Source organism: Camelus dromedarius, chromosome 31, assembly GCF_036321535.1.
Source record: "Camelus dromedarius isolate mCamDro1 chromosome 31, mCamDro1.pat, whole genome shotgun sequence".
Taxonomy (NCBI): Eukaryota; Metazoa; Chordata; class Mammalia; order Artiodactyla; family Camelidae; genus Camelus; species Camelus dromedarius.
In genome coordinates this window covers 21,864,279-21,883,216 of record NC_087466.1, presented here as the reverse complement: position 1 = coordinate 21,883,216, position 18,938 = coordinate 21,864,279, and the positions used below count along the sequence as shown (strand labels likewise).

The following is an 18,938-nucleotide window of genomic DNA, read 5'->3' as shown; positions in this document are numbered from 1 at the left end:
TCGTCTTAGAAGCCAGGCTGCACCCAGCGCTCGCTGTGGGCGTCTTCTCCAGACCCTGTGCATCTCCTCGTCACCGAAGGCACAAATTAAGCAAAACTCCGACCTGTTCCCAGCTTTATTTCATGCATCACCAGGGCCAGCAGGGCATGGGGGCTGCACTCTGGGGGCCGCAGGCAGCGGTGGGCATGTGGCCAGAGCACATGGCCGAGCACACTGCAGGCTCCCAGGAAGCCGCAGTTTTTTTAGTTTCCAATTTTTATCTGTGGTCATATGTTTCAATTTTTCGAAACTTCTTGAATAGTCTGGAGTCCCTGACGTATCAATGGGCAAGACCATGCTGTTCGTTTGAATCTCTGGAATACAGGTGTTGAGACAGAGTTGGGAGCACACGCAGTTTGCGGGGTGATGCTTGTGGAAGACGAAAGAGAAGAAAGCATGATTGTGCACAGAGGATTCGAGAAACGGATCTGCTCAAGTTGCAGCCAACACAGTGGGGAGGCCCGGAGCAGAGGCTGCCCCCTAGACGAGTCCCACCCTGGACAGAATTAGCCTTGTCAGCGCAGGCAGGCAGCTAGACATGAGCAGAGAAAGGGGGCCACCAGCCAAGTGGCAGGAAACATACATCTTGTGAACAACAGGGGTCCTTGGTCAGAAAAAGAAAAGCAGGAACCTCTGGATTGGTAAGAAATCACACATTTTGGGGTGACAAGTGTCCTGGGGGCCGACAAAGAAAGACGGGGAGAGGCAGGCATCTCCAGCATCTGAATGTAACCTTTTGCTCATTGTGCCCTCATTTCAATAAAATTAGCCTTGCAGATTAGAAATGCCCATCGTGCACCGACGCCAGGACACTTCTGATCCAGACTAAACAAGGACAAAAACCCTCCTCCCCTCAGGAAGGTGGAGCCGGGTGGAAATCAGGGAATGCGACCCCGCACTCCTTCCTCCCCATTGAATATTCCACCCATTCATTTTCACACCCTATGTAACCAACTTGCCAAAGAAACTCAGGGCAGCTGCGAGCCTGAGTCTGCCCGCTCTCCCCTTGAAGGCGTCCCATCTATTACTAAACCCGCACTCTGCTTTCTTGATCATTCCCGGATCCCTTCATTCGTTGGACAGATATTCGCAGGGCTGCGATCTTCACCAGCCCTGTGCCAGGGAGAGCGCGCACTCTGGTGGGCAGTCAGGCCGCTAGCCGGGGCTCCACGGCGACGCACGGGGCTGCGAATTCAGTCACCACAGGGCGCTACGGGTGTGCCAAGGCCAGCTCCACACCCGGTCTCTCGAGCCACGAGTGACCTTGCATTCGACACGCACAACCAGCCTGTCTGCCCAAGCTTCCTGGTGCTGAGGTGGCTGTGTTACTGCAGATGGGCGGTGTTGCAGCTGCCGGGCCGGCTTTTTATCCAAAACAGACACAGCTGACTACTCGGATAAATCTCATTTCTGTCTCAAGAGGGACCTCAGGCTGGACATGCACATTTCTTCCCCTTTGGAATCCCCAGGTGGGCCCGCTGTAGGGAGCTGAGGTCCAAAATCAGGTGGACAGGGGGTCTGAGATCCTGCGTGAGACCTCAAAGCCACGGCAAGGAGAGAAACCAGAGCAGGTGGAGGAAAAAGGCCCACAGAGGGGGAAGCTAGAAGAAAATCACAGCCTAGACTTAAGACACTTAGCCGTGAGCCAAGCCCTGATCTAAGCACGAGGGATCGGGACATTTAACAGCGATGCTGATAATAACAGAAGCTCTCATTACTCCTACTTTACAAGTGAGGAAACTGAGACTCTCTGAAAATGGAGCAGAAAGGTTGCATTCAGCTCCAGGGACAGGGTTTGAGAGCCGATCTGAGGAGGATAAAGTCTGGAGTAGGAGCAAGTACACCTGGACACCCACAGGTGGTCCCGGTGGGATGATGGGTTCCCACCCTGTTAGGAAGAGGAGTCCCATGCCTTCCCTGACCCCGTCACCATCAGGTGACTCCCAGGCAGACGTCCCCACTCCGCAGCTGGCCGTCAGGCACGTGTGACAGTCACGCTCGCCACGTCTGGGGAGCCTCCGCCCTCGAGTCTTCAGCGGACACACAGGTTCTCCCCCCAGGATACTCGGGTCACCAAGCGGCCGTCCGGAAACTGGAGGAACGTCACCCCAGGCACGCATTTCACAGCTGCCGGTTGCACTGGCCCTCCCCCTGGAGTTACCGGACGCAGACAGACCCTGCAGTGGGTGAGCACGTGGGTGAAACTTAGGACCAGCTGCCTCAAAATGCAGACAACACGATGAATCGGGGTAATAAAGTGGTCATTGTGCAGGTGGCTGGATGTAACAAAGGACGTGCAACGGCTGACCAGGGGCTTTGTCTAGGAGGGAGGATGGGCTTCTCAGGAGGAGCGAGGCTCCGTCAAAACCCACCTCCCCTCTTAGCGCTGCAGGACTGTTTGGCTTGAACTTGACAATGATCTTAATTAAGAAGACGACAGTGCTTCACGGAGCAGCTGCTGTGTGTCCAGTACTGCCTGGGGTCTGGGTGTAAAACATGGGAAAAAGGCAGATGAAAAGCCCCTCTCTGAGGGGACTTAGGTTCCAGTGGGGAAGGCAGACACTAAGCAGGTGTCTTAGTGAAAGGTTCAGTGCCTCGGAGGCCACTAGGAGTGCGGCTGGGAGGAGGTGGAGAGAGTGGGATTGGTGGGCGGGGTACCATTTTAGGAAATGGTTGGGAATTCCTCACTGAGAAGGTGATCCCATTGGAACAACTCGGCGTAGCGACGCAACGGCAGAGTAACAGAATGACAGTGAGGATGAACGACAGTTATAAAGCCCTCACTGGGCGCCAGTACTGTCCGCCCAGATGACCTCACTTGGTTCCTCATTTTACAGGTAAGGTAACTGAGGAATAAGAGTTAAAACGCTTGCCCGCACTGTTTATAGCATCTGGGACATGGAAGCAGTCTAAACATCCATCAACAGATGAATGGATAAAGATACGATATATATATATATATATACACACACATACACACAATGGAATACTACTTGGCCATCAAAAAGAACGAAGTAATACCATTTACAGCAATGTGGATGGACCTAGAGATTATCATATTAACCGAAGTAAGTCACTTACATGTGGAAGCTAAAAAATGATACAAATGAGCTTATTTACAAAACAGAAGTATCATTACACTGTGCACCAGAAATTGACAACACTGTAAACTGACTATACTTCAATAAAAATATATATCTACAAAAAAAAAACAAACCACAAACAGAAACAGATGCACAGACATAGAAAACAAGCTTATGGTTACCAAAGGGGATAGGAGTGGGGAGGCATAAATTAGGAGTTTGAGATTAACAGATACACACTACTGTATATAAAACAGATAAACAACAAGATCCTACTGTAGAGCACAGGGAACTATATTCAGTATCTTGTAGTGACCTATAATGGAAAAGAATCTGGAAAAGAGACTAGATCACTTTGCTGTTCACAAGAAACTAACACAAAATTGTAAATCAACTATTAAAAATTAGTTTAAAAAAAAACTTACCTGGGTCACACGGGGCAAGAAGCTAAAAGTTAGGCACTGACCCAGCCAGTCTGACCCCAGCGTCCAAGCTCCGATGCAGTGTCCCTCCGTCTTCCCTGTAATACAGAGGAGAGTGGGTAAGGCTGTGTCTGCAGCCCCATAAACAGGACCCGAGAGGCCGCCTCTGCTGCCTGCTGGCCCGGTGATGTGGGAATTCCCTTCCTTCCTCTTCTTCCTCATCAGCATACAGGTGATAATGACAGGACCCGCTTCCAGGGGTGTGAAGTTTCAATGAGTTAATAAATGCAAAGCCCGGAGCAGAGTTCCGGGCACAGGGTAGGTGCTGCTCACGAAAGAGTGCTACTCCTCTTGAGAGCACCGTTATCATCAGGACCTCCTAAGTCCCGCGTAAGATGGAGGGAAAGTACCAAAGCCATCCTTGGTGGAGAGAAAGTCAGGAGCCACTCGGCTGTCATGCCCGTACGGCCTTGATGGGTGTTTCCAAAGAATCTGTCAAAGGACTGGTACCAACGGACTCTCCTTCAGCAGAACATCAGAGATCTGGCCTCCCCACATTCTTGCCCACACTTCGCAAACTGCGCCTTCACTTGAGCCATGCTGGTGGGTACGCTGCGGGACGGCGCCGTGTTTCCCCGGGGAAGGCTGAGGCCCCTTCCGGAGCCTCTTGGCCCCTTGGCCTCTCTGGGGAGCTGCCTGTCCAAGCCAGAGGCTCATTTTGCTCTACTGAGTTTAGAGTGTCAGAAGGGTGGGTCGTTGTTACTCTCGGGGGAAAGTGGGGGCTGGGAGGGGACAGGAAACGGTTTTCTGGAGCCCTGGTAGTGTTTCGAATTTTTATTTGTGAATGTTGGCTCACACTATAGCAACGCCAAACATCAGAAGAGAAAAAAATGTAAGCAGCGTCTCAGGTGTACACAGGTCATCGGCAGTGGATCCAAAACTAAAGCTCAGTCTCCTGGAGCCAAGAAGCCTTCACCTCTTGCTCCTGGAAGCAGATTTATGACCATGGGCTCAAGGCTCACATATCACCTCCCCAGTTAAGCTTTTTTTTTTTTTTTTTAATTTTTGTTGAAGTGTAGTCTGTTCACAACGTTGCACCAGTTTCCGGTGCACAGCACAATGCTTCAGTCACAGAGGAACATATGGATATGCATTTTCATATTCTTTTCACCATAAGTTACTATAAGATATTGAATATAGTTCCCTGTGCTGCACAGTATGAACTTGTTGTTTATCTATTATATTTACTAGTATCTGCAAATCTCGAACTCCAAAGCTTTCTTTTTAACTTTCTCCTCTCACCCTCCCCCTTGCAGATGAATGGTCATTCCCTCTGTCCCCTCTTATCCTTTGCTCGTATCACTGAGTGTTAGACATCGATGCACTTTATTCATTTATCACATCCACGGTGGCATCTGCCATCTGGCTGCAAGCGTCTGCAGGCCTGGGACAGAGTCTTACCCATCTCTGTCCCCCTGGGCTGACATAAAGTGAAGGATCAAAAAGTGTGCGCTGGGTGGGAAGTGGGATGAGCCATTCAGCGTTTGTTTTCATAGCAGCTGCTCCTGTTCAGAGCGAACTTCGCATCCCCGTCCGTGGAAACGTTGAGTGGGGTCCCCTCAGTCGAGCAGAATCTGTGCTCCATGGGTCAAAGGAGGTAACATTATATGAGAACTAGGTACAGAGGCGTCCTAAGAGCTCAGGTCACAGGAAACTAGAGATCGAGGACTGTGGCAAATGGCTGGTCCCCTCAGGGCTGGAGGAGTCAAGCCCAGAATCCAGGAACGCAGAGGACGGGTCTACAGCCTGCAGGGTGAGAGGCAACCCAGAGCCAGAGTCATACAACCCGGAGTTATAGGACCATGTCTGAAGGCCGGGGGCCCATCGGACTTGTGCGAGTGTTGTGCGACAGGTGTGAGATGGTTCGATTCCCAGATGCCTCCTCTTAGCACTGTTCTAGATGCAGAGAGAAACATTATTGGATGCATTTATAGTTCTCAGCAAACGTCCTCAAAATGCACCCCCAGGAGCACATATGGACCCACTAAGCTGGCTTTCCAACCATACAGAGGAAGCGACTGAAATCCTACATTCAGTTATAAATGAACGTGGGGAATTTGGAAATCTCCCACGACAGCTCTGCGCTCGAGACATCTATGAATCTCAATCTGTCAGTCCCCACGGATAATTCCAGGACATTCGAAACACACAGACGCGGGAGCTCGGGACAGCTGGGCTACCAGCCTCCTCCCCTCCAGCTGAGCTGCTCCACAGGCTCCGCGCGGCTGCCGGGAGCCAGGACGACTTCACACAGGCGGGTGTCCCTCTGCCCGAGTCGAACACATTTAACTCAGTCGACAGAGTTATTGTTCTGAGGCCAAAACGTCTCCACCCCATATCTTCCTTCCGTTCGCCCTGCTGTGTGAGGGCGATATTAATTTCTGACTCTGGGGGGCAGGGTGCCCCCAGCCTCATACAAACGGTGGGAGGGGTCTCTGCTGAGCACTCCCACGACGTAGCTCTTCATCTCACCAGCGGCACCGCAGTGGCAAAACAAATAGTACAGGCTTGTGTCAAGTTTTATAACCAGTCCAATAAAGGACAGGAGCCTCCTATCCTCAGCAACTCTCATGGGATGTGTTTCTCCTCCAATATGCTTCTTCCCCAATTGTTGGTGTCATGGATCCACTAAGGTTAAAAAAAACCTTTAAGAGCCTGAAATTCATGAGGCCACGTCCTTCGTTCCAGCGCAGGAACGGCGAGCTGTCCTCCTTTCTCCTCCGTGGACGTCTCTGAACCCAGACAGTGGTAGTTGCTGCTGGACTCACTCATGGGAACATGGAAACTTGTCAGAGCAAACTCGGGAACCTGCCTGGGAGCTGTGTTTGGTTCCCCTCTCCTGCAGGGCTGGAAGGAACGCCTGAGTCTGGTGATGGCCTTTCTTCCTGAAAGGACTACGCATTTCCTCTCGTCTCATAATCATCCAAGCCTGCATCCTGGGTTATCTCAACAGGAATGGAAAATCATCCGTCAAGGAGAAAAATTCAAATTACGTGGTATCTCCAAAGTCCATCCCTTTAATCAGAAAAGATTAAAGTGTGCCTCTTACCGTCTGGACGAGGCTTCCCAGAATTTAGGGAGAAGCAGATGCCACAAAAATCTAATTTCTAGAGGAAAAAAATAAGAAGGGAAAAATAAAAAGGGATATAAGTTGTTTTGTTTCTTTTATTTTAGTTATTTTTTCTTTTTAACCATCTCAACCATTCCAAACCCCCTCCTAGTTTGGGGTCAGACAGAGTTTTGCATTTAAATGGTCCAAAATAGGCTTTCTGAACAGTGGGCCCCTATAAAAGGGTCATATCATTTATTCCCCAGGGAAATAAAAGGAGCCTGTAAGCCTCTACCAGGTGCAAGGACTGTAATGGGACATAGTCATCATCTAGTTGCAGGAAAAATCATGGACAAGGATTACATCTCCTTTATTCACCGCCACCTTCCTCAGCTCAGGCTGCCGTTAAAGAAAAAATGCCGTAGGCTGGGTGGCATAAGCAGCAGAAATATACTTCTCACAGCTCTGGAGGTGAGTGGTCCAAGCTCAAGGCTGCAGCCAGCTCAGGTCTAGGGGAGCGTTCTCCTGCTGCCTGGTGACTGCTTGCTGAGTCCTCACACAGCAGGGGGAGGGAGAGGGCGCCAGCTCCCGGGAACCTGCTCTTGTAAGGGCACTAGCCTCATGAGCTCATCTGAACCCACCTACTTTCCAAAGGTACCATCTCTCAATACCATCAAATCTGGGGACATGAACTTCAGCATCTGAATTCTGAGGGGATAAGACATTCACTCCCCAGCAACGGTCGCCCCCCAGGATAGGCCAGGACCAGTGTCTAGTCGACGATTATCCAATATTTTGTGAAAGAAGGAAGTTTCCAAATTTGTCTTTCATCTTCCTTTGGTACATACAGATCTGTATTTTTTTTTTTTTTTTTTTTGCCAGTTTAACCCCATCACTACTCCCTTCCGAGCCTGGGGACTACTTCCCAGAAATCTCTTCTAATGAGAGGAAATCAAATGAGATCTGGAAGGCAAAAAGGAAGCAAAAGCCGTTATCACCGTGAGGCCATGGCAGATGGATGTGGCGGCTTCTGTACAAGCTCAGAGCAGCTTATCAGACTGAGCGCCGTTGCTTCGGGCTGAAGTCGCCAGTGACTTTTCCTCTGGCTGTCCAGCTGCAGCCTCCAGACCTTCCCTCCCCAGGTCCAGCCATACTCTAACTCCAACATTAAACCTATTAAACCTCCAATACTTGATACAGATACACTCCCCAGACTTTTTGCCTTTTTTGCAGAAGAATTTTTTTGTATTTTAATTTTTGCATTTGCTGTGTAATATTTTTGTCTCGTTAGCATCTCCTCCCCAAATATATTAACTCATAGAAGTCTTCCTTGCACCTGCTTTTTGAAGGTAAAAAGATGCTTGGGATCTGTGTAGGTTAATGAGAGGAGGATTATGCTGGTGCAGAGCACAGGACACACAAGGTCAGACACTGTAAATAACCGAGGCATAAGCCATACCCAAGAGACACATGCATACACCCTAAATGTGAGCAGGTACAGGGCACAGAGGACTCGGCCAGTAAGAACAGGGGCTCACAGGAGCGTTCTTGGACTATAATTATTATCAAAGAGGAAGATATTTTCCAGAAGGTCCTAGAAGACATCTCCTAATGTCTGATTGGCCGTAACAGGGTCACATGCCCCATGTCTGGCCCAATCACGGCCAGGGCAGTGGGATTATCTGGATTGGATTAGACCAACCATGGTTCATCCCCGGGATGGGGGAGGGGCTAATGTTGCCGGCCACTGTGGGTTCCCAACCTGGTCAGCCACAAGGTGGGATCTCTTCTCCAGGGGGTCAGGCATGATTCTGCAGTATAGACAGGTAGAGCTGAACTGCATTTCATCTCACTGTGACTAACTGATAGTCACAACTGTCCAAAAGTCTTCAGGCTCTTCTGGTTGCACTAAGGTTGCTGTCCATTTGATGCATTTATATCCCTGAATCCTTTCTGATGCTCTGGAAGCTTCCTTTCTGACATAAAGGGTGCAGAACTCAGGCTCAAAGCCTAAGGCAAGTAGCAGCATCAAGGTCATGATGCCCCGTATTTATTTTATTTATTTCCATAATTACCTATTTTTGACACAGAATAATGGTTTTTTCCATTCATAGTATGTAGACAGTTTCCTGTTTTAAAAGTTTTCTTCTCAAATATATTTATTTAAGTAAAATAAGACTTTTAAAGTAAATATCACAGAAATAATAGTACAAATATTGTAATTATGGGAAAAATTGTGAGCATGTTTGGCAAAAATCTGAAATTGGAAAATGCTGTTTAGAGAGCAGGAGAAGAGGTTTGGGAGAAAGATAGGCATTTTTCATTAAAGAGACACCTGACTTTGTCCTGCTTTTAACTGTGATTGGATGAGGATGTGATGCTGGGAGCACTGGCAGCTATTTTGGGGCAAGAAGCAAGAAACATAAGGACCAAGCTAACACACTGAAGAAACTGGAGCAGAAAGATGGAAAAATTCTGGGCGTTTGAAAGTATCTGTAAGTTTTTGAACCAACCATGTGGTCATTCAGCTTTAGACCTGTATTGTATGAAATAATGAATCCCTATTTTATAAATCCATCTACCTGAGTATTTGCTAGTGGGCATGGAGACAAGTTGGTTGGAGGCTTCCCAAAGAAACTGAGTTTCTAATGGTGAAATTCTGAAAACTGTAATACATAGTTTAGGAATGTATTCTGGGCTCCCATGCAGTTTTCCCAGAGGTTCTAAAAAAATGCAAAACATTTCTTATTGTTTCAGCATGAAATTGACCTTAACACAACTGCCCTCTCTTTGCCAGTGCAAATTTCAAACACTTTTTCATGCATATGTTCGTGTTGACTTATTTCATGACACACATTCAGCCAAGTACACAGACCCGCCCCATCGCTCTGTTCCACATTTCAGAGCTCTGACCTGGATGTGTGAGTTTCAATAAAGAAAGATTGCTAAATGCAGTCAAAGCCATAGGGATGTGGAATTGACTTATGGGGGTCAGGGAGTCTGGCTTATTTCTTTTTATTTCAGCAAAAAAAGCACAACTTTCCGATGCTACAGTCTTTGGGAATATCACATAAGAAAAATAAGAAAGTACATTGCTTTTTGTCAGCTTGATAAGTGACCCAGTAAAAATCCCCAAACTCTCTTAGCAGACTGAAAATATGAAATTTATTTTCCAGTTCAGATATATTTATTCTTCCTAAAAAAAAAAAAAAAAAAAGAAAGAAAGTTGAGCTGAAGCTGTGCTAACTCCAATAGTTTCCATGATTTTACTGGGTTTATAAAAAGTAATGATTTTATTAAACTGTAAAACCATGACAGATGGAGAAACTGTAATTTAGAGGGATTAAATGAGCTGAATTTTATATGCCTCTAGCATTTAAGGCATTGAAAAATATCAAAATAATTGGAAAACGATGCATTGTAGACACCCGGCTTTTTCTCAGCTGAACAGCTGATAATCCCTCCTTGCAAGGCTCCAGATGTGTGCTTCCTCTCATAATGGGGAGTTAAAAATAATTCTTTTTCCACGTGATGATCAGCCGTCCCGCGGCTGCCAGGCATCCGCCGGCGGGATGTAGCTGGGCATCTCGGAGCCGCCCAACAATAAATAAATGAGCATGTTCATCACATTATTCCAGTGCAACCTTAATTGCTTCAGAACTGGCTCCAAACTTTTCCAAGTCGGCTCATGATAACGAGCTCTCGGGCTTTTGTCTTCCAGCTCACCACTTCATGCTAAATGGACTGCAACTGGACGTGCCGCTGGATGAATACGTATCAGTGCCGCACGGTGCTTTGATTCCGAGTCTCGGGCTCCGCTAGCATCACGCAATTCCTGACCCACCTTCATCCGTCTTTGTGGGGGTAAAAAGCATGGTGCTGGCATAAGCTTCTGGTGCTGCATTGCTAGTTTCTTATGTCAACTGAAAGCTAAATGCACAACCTAAAAGTTGAGAGTTGTAGTTTACTCAATGAACTTGCTGAGGACTCCGAGCCCCAAAGGCAGCCTCTCCAGGAGCTCTGAGGGACTGCTCGGAAGACGTAAGGGAGGAGCCAGGATATACAGGAGCTTTTGCAACAAACAGCAGGTAGTCGGAACATCAAGCGATCACTGTTAATTAGAGAAAGCCGGGTATCTCAAGTTAAGGAACTGAGCGCTTTCCTGTGAATGGGAAGATGCAGGAGTCTGGGCTCATTGAAATCACTCCTGTGATCTGCACCTTGGCGCTCCAGGGCCAGTGTCCTGTGCTTTCGCATCCTGACTCCTCAGGGGCACCGCTGGTGGCCGGCCGCAATGGCTGATGGCCTGATGGTCACAGCACCCTTTGTTTACTGATACAGCGCATGGCATTCTTCGTCCACGTACCTTAAGAGATCGTGCAATTTTCTTTTCTCAACACCTTGGGGAAGTGAGCCCAGCTCTTACTTCAGCCAGAGCGCTGGATGGACGGTGCACAGAAAGATGCTGAATGGCCTCCTGTGCCACATGTTAGAGTGGGAGCAGCCTCATGCTCCACGTCCCAGGGCCCACGGTGGACTTTCAGCTTGGGGTCGTCGGAATGAGCCATGGCTTGGGAGGAAGGCTTGGAACTTAGTCCCAGTTTGTGCACCAATTCAGCGGGCTGGTGGGCAAGCTCATCCGAAGCATGAAATACCAATGTCCTGACCTGCCTGCCTCCAAGGCTCTTGAACAGATAAAGTAAGGAGACTGTGGGAAGGCTTTTCTCAGGATACGAAGTACCTGTAAGTTTAAGTCAAACTCTGCCTCCAACCAGGCTCTCTTCCTTGTGACTGCAGCCCCCGGGGACTGGGATGTCGCGCCGGGAAGACAGATGCCAGACCCTGCATCGTGCTTTGACCTCCCTGGGGTCGCAAGGGATGGGAGTAGAAAACCCAGATCACGCTGTCAGGACTGTGACACAGTCCACAGCACAGTGTCGACTCCAATCTCCCCCACGTCCGTGCGTGGCTGAAAAGAATGCCTTGCCTGTGACTCGGGACCATAACACAAAATTTTATTTCATCTCCCACTGCCCCTTTCAGATTTATTCAGGGGAGACCTGTGTTTCTGCTCATGCTTAAACAGCAGACCATTGGCTAGGAGCGACTTCACTGTATTCAAAGTAAGATTTGCAACCCCCCGAGTGATGACTACATCTTTGCTGTAGCCGCTCAGACCACCCCGGATGGTTTATGCTAATGGGATGACTCCGTGGGGGGGGGGGGTGTCGACCAGACTGGAATGACCAACCAGCTGCTTGGAGGTTTGGGGCTTTGAGTCAGGTGATGCCAACGCAACCTCCAGGGAGGGGAGGGGGCTGGAAATTGAGTGCAACCACGTGGGCACGGTTCAGTCACTCATACCTCCGCCATGAGGCTCCAATAAAGCAGCCCCGGTGAGCTGCCTTTGTGCACACTGTCACACGTCATCACTGGGAGGAAGCGGTGTTGCCCAGCGCTCCACAGGGAGAGGTCAGTTGGACCCCTCCCCAAGCATCCCTTCCTTTGACTGGTTCTAACTGGACCCTTTTAGGCAGCGGGTTACGTCCATACCCTGTACATACATACGAAAAGGCTGTGGATTTGAGAGAAACCAGTACTGCCACACTGAGCCCGTGTCCCGTGGTGAGGAGGAGCACCCCCGTGCTGCCCTGTGTAAATCCTGGGACCTCCCTGCACATCATGTGGCTGTTGAGATCTTGCACAATCTAGTGCCTGAGGGTGACTGTGAAGTGGTGGGTCCTCCACGACGGGACAAATGCACAAGTGGACTCCTCGGACCAGAAGATGGAAACGAAAGGGCCGAGTGATGGCAGGTGTCAGTCACCGATGCCAGCTGTGTTTGACCCAGTCCAACGAAATGGTTTATACTTTTGGGAAATGCCTGCATTCTGCAGGAGCATCCAGGGAACCTGGATATTCTAAATGGATGTTAGACATCCCTGGATAGTTCAGATATCCTAAAATGGGACTGCAAAGGGAATGACAGCCCCATCAGGAAGGAAGCAAGAAGGATGTGAATTAAGTACATTTTACAGGTGGTGTCTACACACCTGTCATTTTCTGGTCTTTCCATTCATTGGGTCAGATTTCATCATCAACTTAATGGAATAATTCTAAACTTGCAATAAAACATCAAAGTTGTGAACGACTCTAATTTTTTTCTTTTTTACATAATTTCAGGCCAAAGAAATAAAAGGAACAGTGACAGGTCAATCACGACCTCAGCCATTTAACCACATAAAATAGTTTCGAATGGGTAGAAAAGTCGGCCCCACACAGACCCCAGATTTCAGAACAACAGCCATCTCACTCTAATGTGCTTTATCCCAGCGAATAAAAAGGTGGCCTCTGCCCACAGCCTCTGCAGTATCTTAAGAGACCATCCTGAACGTAAAATAAAATAAAAAATTCCATCTAAGCCATAGACCCAGACCAACAATTAAAGCCAGGCTCATTTTCACGATTCTCCTAAAACACAAAGATTAGTTGGTTTTATCTACTGATAACGTTTCAGGCTTCCTCTCGGAGTAAGAGGAAATTTTCCCTGGTGGATTTTAATGCCCTTGAATGTTATTTTTCCATCTACAAAGTAATTGTGCTGCACCGATCTCCAGCTAGGGAAGAATTTATATTAAACTCTTCTCTGTACTTTCCTATATATTTTAAGTCTTCTAAAAATAAGCAACACCCCGCACCGTAGTGCATATAAACTGTATACATTCAAGAAGACGTCTTCAGAAGGTACTAAAGAATGTCAAGACAAAAAAGAAATCTTGAGTGCAGTCTCTGCACTTTGCACAGAAACTTCTAAATAAAAAGTGTTTGTTCTTTTATGAACCTCATTTCAAACTTTCTCTGTTCCTTCTATTTTTGAATCCAATTATACTGAAAGTTTATACATACACGCTGAGCTCTGGGAGGAATGCTCAGTGTCTGGGGGCTCAGTCCTTCCGTCTTCCATTCGAAAAACAATGAGGCGAAGCTATTAGTGAAAAAAATATATATATTTTTTAATATTTCTGAAATAATGCTGATGGGGAAAAGTGGACTTGGAAATACGGGTGAGCATTTCAATTCATATTCTGCCAACTCTTTTGAAGCAGGAAATCACACTGCTGTTTCCCACATTCAGCTTCACAAAGACCCCCTCCACCTAAGCCCGTTTACTCACAGGCTCCTGTGGGGCTAGAACAAAGAGAAGGCTTGGCATAGAGGGGATTATTAAGACGTATCAAGCTATTCAAACCCTGGAGTCCCAGGGAGATTTTGCGTTCCATCCTGAAAGCAAAATGTGGCATTTGCCAAAATGGCCACAGTCACGCTGGTAGTTTCAAAAGTGCACGCACATCTAACAGAGAATCCGTAGGGCACTTGGCAGATACACCCACCTGTTTTGCAGCTGAAACATCTGCAGAAATCTTCAGAGATCCAACTAGAATTCCCAGTGGTTTTGGATTTTTCTTGTGTCTCTAAAGCTTTACCTGGTCCACAGCATCAAGACCCTGGTGATCTTGGACTTATGTAAGCTTCTGCTCCCAACACAAATGCACATACATAGGAACACACACAGATGCGTACATGCACGTAGACACATACAAACACATGCATGTGTACACATGCAGGCACAGATACACAGAGGTGTGTACATGCACACACACAGACATTCCACCCCAATCAATAGCATACACATTATTTTCAAATGCACATGGAGCGTTCTCCAGGATAGATCACATGCTAGGTCACAAAGCAAGTCTCAGAAAATGTTCTTACTGACTGAAATGGCTCCGTCCTTCCGTCTTCCATTCAAAAAACACCTAGGTGATGCTATTAGTGGAAAATATATATTTGTAATATTTCTGAGATAATGCTGATGGGGAAGAATGAACTTGGAAACACAGACTTTGGAAATATGGATGCTTGGACGGAGCTCAAGCATCTTTTCCAGCCACAATCCTCTGAGACTGGAAATCAACTGCAAGAAAAAAAAAGCTACCAAAAACCCCCACAAACACGTGAAGGCAAAACAAATACACTACTAAACAACAATGGATTACCATAGAAATCAAAGGAGAAATCCAAAAACATACTTGGAGACAAATGAAAATGAAAACATAATGATCCAAAACCTATACGATGCAGATAAAACAGTTCTAAGAGGGAAGTTTATAGTGATACAAGCTCACCTCAGGAAATAAGAAAAATCTCAAATAAACAACCTGACTTTACACTTAAAGGAACTAGAAAGAACAAGCAAAACCCAAAGTTAGTAGAAGAAAGGAAATAAGAAAGATCAGAGAAGAAATAAATGAAATAGAGTCTTGATTTCAAACTATACTACAAAGCTATGGTATTCAAAACAGTATGGTTCTGGCACAAAAACAGACACATAGATCAATGGAACAAAATAGGGCGCCCTGAAATAAACCCACACTCAAACGGTCAATTAACCAATGACAAAAGAGGCAAGTGTATACAACGGGGAAGAAACAGTCTCTTTGATAAATGTCTTTGGGGACACTGGACAGCTACATGCAAAAGAATGAATCTGGACTATTTTCTCACATCATACACAAAAATCAGCTCAAAATGAATTAAAGAGTTTAAACTCCTAGAAGAGAACACGGGCAGTATGCTCTTTGATATTGGTCTTAGTAATGTTGTCTTTGTGTGTATTGCCTCAGGCCAGGGAAACAAAAACACAAAACAAGCAAATGGGACGACAACATTAAACTAAAAAGCTTCTGCACAGCGAAGGAAACCATCGACAAAACACAAAGGGAATGGGAGAACGTATTTGCAAATAATGTATCCGATAAAGGGTTAATGTCCAAATCGTCAGAAGAATAATCCAAATGATTAACGAAATCATACAACTCAATATCAAGAAAACAAACAATTCAACGGGCAAAAATGGGCAGAAGACCTAAATAGACATTTCTCCAAAGAAGGCATACAGATGGCCAGTAAACACACAGCCAGGTGCTCAACACATCACACGTCATCAGGGAAATGCAAATCAAAACCACGATGTGCCTGCATAGGGCTGTCTGCATCTTGCTGAGCAACTCTGTCCTCCCTCCTTGCAAAGCCCTCTGGAGGGAGGTGGTGCATTTTCAGCTCTGATGGGAGCCTCTGTCATGTTTTTATTCCCTGAGTTTGCCTCGTGCAGGAAGCCAAGCTATCTTGCCATAAGGATATCTGTAGTTTGCTGCTTTCAGTAGGCTCCGGGCTCATCCCTAAGGGGACAGTCCTTGCTTCCCCATTCCCCCTGCACGCCCCCCTTCCCCATCCCCTAAACTCTACAGAGTCTCCCTTTCCAGAGGGAGATGGCTGGCTGACTGTGATGACTTTTCCTGCAATTGAATTTAGATGCTTCTATTTCAGAAACGAATTCCCATGACGCCTGGGACAAATGTCAAGTATCCAAACGGAGGTAACGCTGAACGTAACTCCGAGGAGGGGCAGGCTTCATTTGAATAATTACATTGAATTAGCATGTGTTTCTCTCTCTGCAACGAGGGACCTCCTCTCCACTGGTCACTGTGGAGACCCAAGGAATTACCCCACACCGGCTAACACAAGAGCTCCTCCCACAAGCACTGGCCATCTTTTAAAATCATCTTTGGTGTTGTTAGTGGTCATTGCTGGCCATCTTCATTTGTTTCATACATGTGCCTGCATTTTCTAGATACTTTATGATAAATACTTATTCCCTTTATTATCGTGAAAATAATCAGCTAAGACAGATGGAGACTGCACAGAATCCAGGACTTCGGAATGAACCGTAATTTGGGTCCAGGTCTGGATGGCTGAGCGTCCTGAAAGCACCCACAGGTGGACCTGCTCACAACACACACGTATTAGAGCTGCTGTTTCCAGAGGGGCTTTGCACCAGGACTGGTGACGCCTCCAGTAAAGTAAGATGCTCCCTCCTTTCTCACGGGGAACCACTGGGCCAAGTGCAGCAGGGACGAGAGGCAGGGGTTTTACAAAGATAATGTAAATTTCCTTCTCTTTTCTAGCAGAGAAAATTCAGGGATAAGTGAGTCTGGTTTTTTCCCCTAGGTCACTGTGCTCACACATTCAGGGCAATGTCTCAGAGGCTCTTACAGGACACCATGATTCTCTGCCTCCACTACACTGGCTTTCATTTTTTTGCGTCAATGACTTGGGTCTTGTGGTTTCATTTTCCAGTTAAATTCTTCTTTAAAAAACCAGTCTTTACCAGTTGCACTTTTCAACCCCAGGTGTGACACCTACAGGACTCGGAACACCAGCTCCTGGGGATAGGCCCTCATCACCCGTGATTTATGACTTGCACCCTGTTCCCACACACACATACAACTGAGCAGGACCCTCGGGGCCTTCCAGGGTCAGACCCCTCCCCGGTGTCCTCTGCTGTAGCTCCTCGCTGAAGTACCCAGGTCACAGTGACCAAAACATGGCTTCCCTCATGCTAAAGCACATTCTAGCCTGACTCTAAATTGCACACATTTCTCTCCTCTTTAGAGGACCCACTGTCCCCCTTCAGCACCCTCTGTTCCAGGCACAGAAACGTCCAGAGTCATGACGCGTTAACTCCTGGCAGAGAAGACAAACACCAGCACAGGGACCACTGGAGGAAGAGGACACGGTCTGACAACCACAGAAACAGGAGGCCCGTCACCAGGTTTTCCTGACATCACTGCCTCCATGTCACGGAGGGAAAAATGCACCCTCTGCACGTGCAGAGTTGTTGCTCAGAAGCTCTGTTCCTTGGACGATCGCTATAAAGCTCCCTGCTACCCCTCCCCGAATGGGGCTCACAGTCTCTAAGGTGTAAGTCGCCCTTTTACCTGGCAAAGAAATAAAGCTATTCTTCCCCACTTCGCCCAAAACTCTGTCTCCAGATTGCAATTCGGTGTCAGGGCACAGAGGCCAGGATTTGGCAACACGCTCACACACACACACACACGTGGATGAGATTCAGGAAGAACGTAGTGGAAGCGGGCTTGGAAGTTCCCACCCATGGACAATGATGCAAAGAGGATGGCTGTGCCCTGGTGTGGGTACCTGGGTCCTCCATCACCCGTCTGGAGACCTGGAGCCACCTCTGATGACTACTGTAGGACCTTCCTTCCTTCCAACTCCTGCTCCTTAAAATTCCACTGTTATGTCCGTGAGCGGTGAGCACAGCTGGGACAGAAGGTTCCATAAACTGAGTCACAGAGAGTAAGACATCCCCGCCCCGCCCCCACACAAACCTGACTTGGAAGTGGACAAAGTCAGGAGGGAGAATCATTGTTCAGATGAGACGGCTGCGTGCAAAAGGCAGGGTCGGAGCAGCAGCAGTCAGCGTTTCTTGAGCCGTCACGGCATCCTGGGTGCCGCCCTAAGCTCGACCGTTCACATTCAAATCTGTAACCATAACCATAACTTTGTTTTCTATGTCTGTGAGCCTCTTTCTGTTTTGGAAATAAGTTCGCGTCTGATTTTAGAGTCCACGTATAAGTGATACCACATGGCATTTGCCTTTCTCTGACTTACTTCACTTAGTGTGATCATTTCTACGGAAAGGGGGGGAGGGCTAAATTGGGAATTTGGGATCAGCAGACACAGACTCCTGTATACACTACAGATAAACAACAAGGTCCTACTATAGAGCACCAGGAACTAGATTCAATAACTTCTAATAACCGATAATGAAAAAGAATCTGAAAAAGAATATATATGTATATATTTCCATGTATAACTGAACCACTCTGCTGTACACCAGGAACTAACACGACGCTGTAAATCAACTCTACTTTAATAAAAAAAATTTGTAATATAAAATAATTTGAAATTATAGAATAATGAGAGGCCAAGGTACAGACCACAGAAATTTAAGGGGCGAGCTTTGTCGTCTTTGCTTAAGGTCTCCTTTAAATAAAGAAAACGTTACAGATTCAGCTTAAAAATTAAAAAATAAAAATCTTGCTTCCCCTCTCCTGTCCCTTATATCGTTGCTGTCATTCATTCAACTGATGCGGAAGCACACATAATTGAATACGTTGCTGCAACTGCTGTTTTGAGCAGATTGTTATCTGTTAGACCAACTAAGAATAAGAAGGCTAAAATTTTTTATTATACTCTCATAACATTTTATTTCTTAGAGATGAAATGGCTCATCAGAGACCGTCATGGGCCGCTCTAACCCAATGTCCGTCTCAGCAGCTATGCCATCTTTAATAAATTAAAATTGTATTAAATCTTCCGACTCTTGAATTCTTGCTTTGCTTCACACTGTCCCCAGAGTTCACC

The 18,938-nt window shown here is 47.0% G+C and overlaps 1 long non-coding RNA gene across 1 annotated transcript in view; it reads right to left on the bottom strand.

Moving 5' to 3' along the window:
- Window positions 1–18,938, bottom strand: part of LOC135319756 (uncharacterized) — a 129,253-nt gene that overhangs the window by 59,766 nt on the left and 50,549 nt on the right. The window contains exons 4-5 of the long non-coding RNA XR_010378612.1: window positions 6,654–6,711; window positions 3,548–3,642 (exon numbers count right to left, since the gene is read on the bottom strand). This is a non-coding gene — a long non-coding RNA (uncharacterized LOC135319756). The remainder of the gene's footprint in view (window positions 1–3,547; window positions 3,643–6,653; window positions 6,712–18,938) is intronic.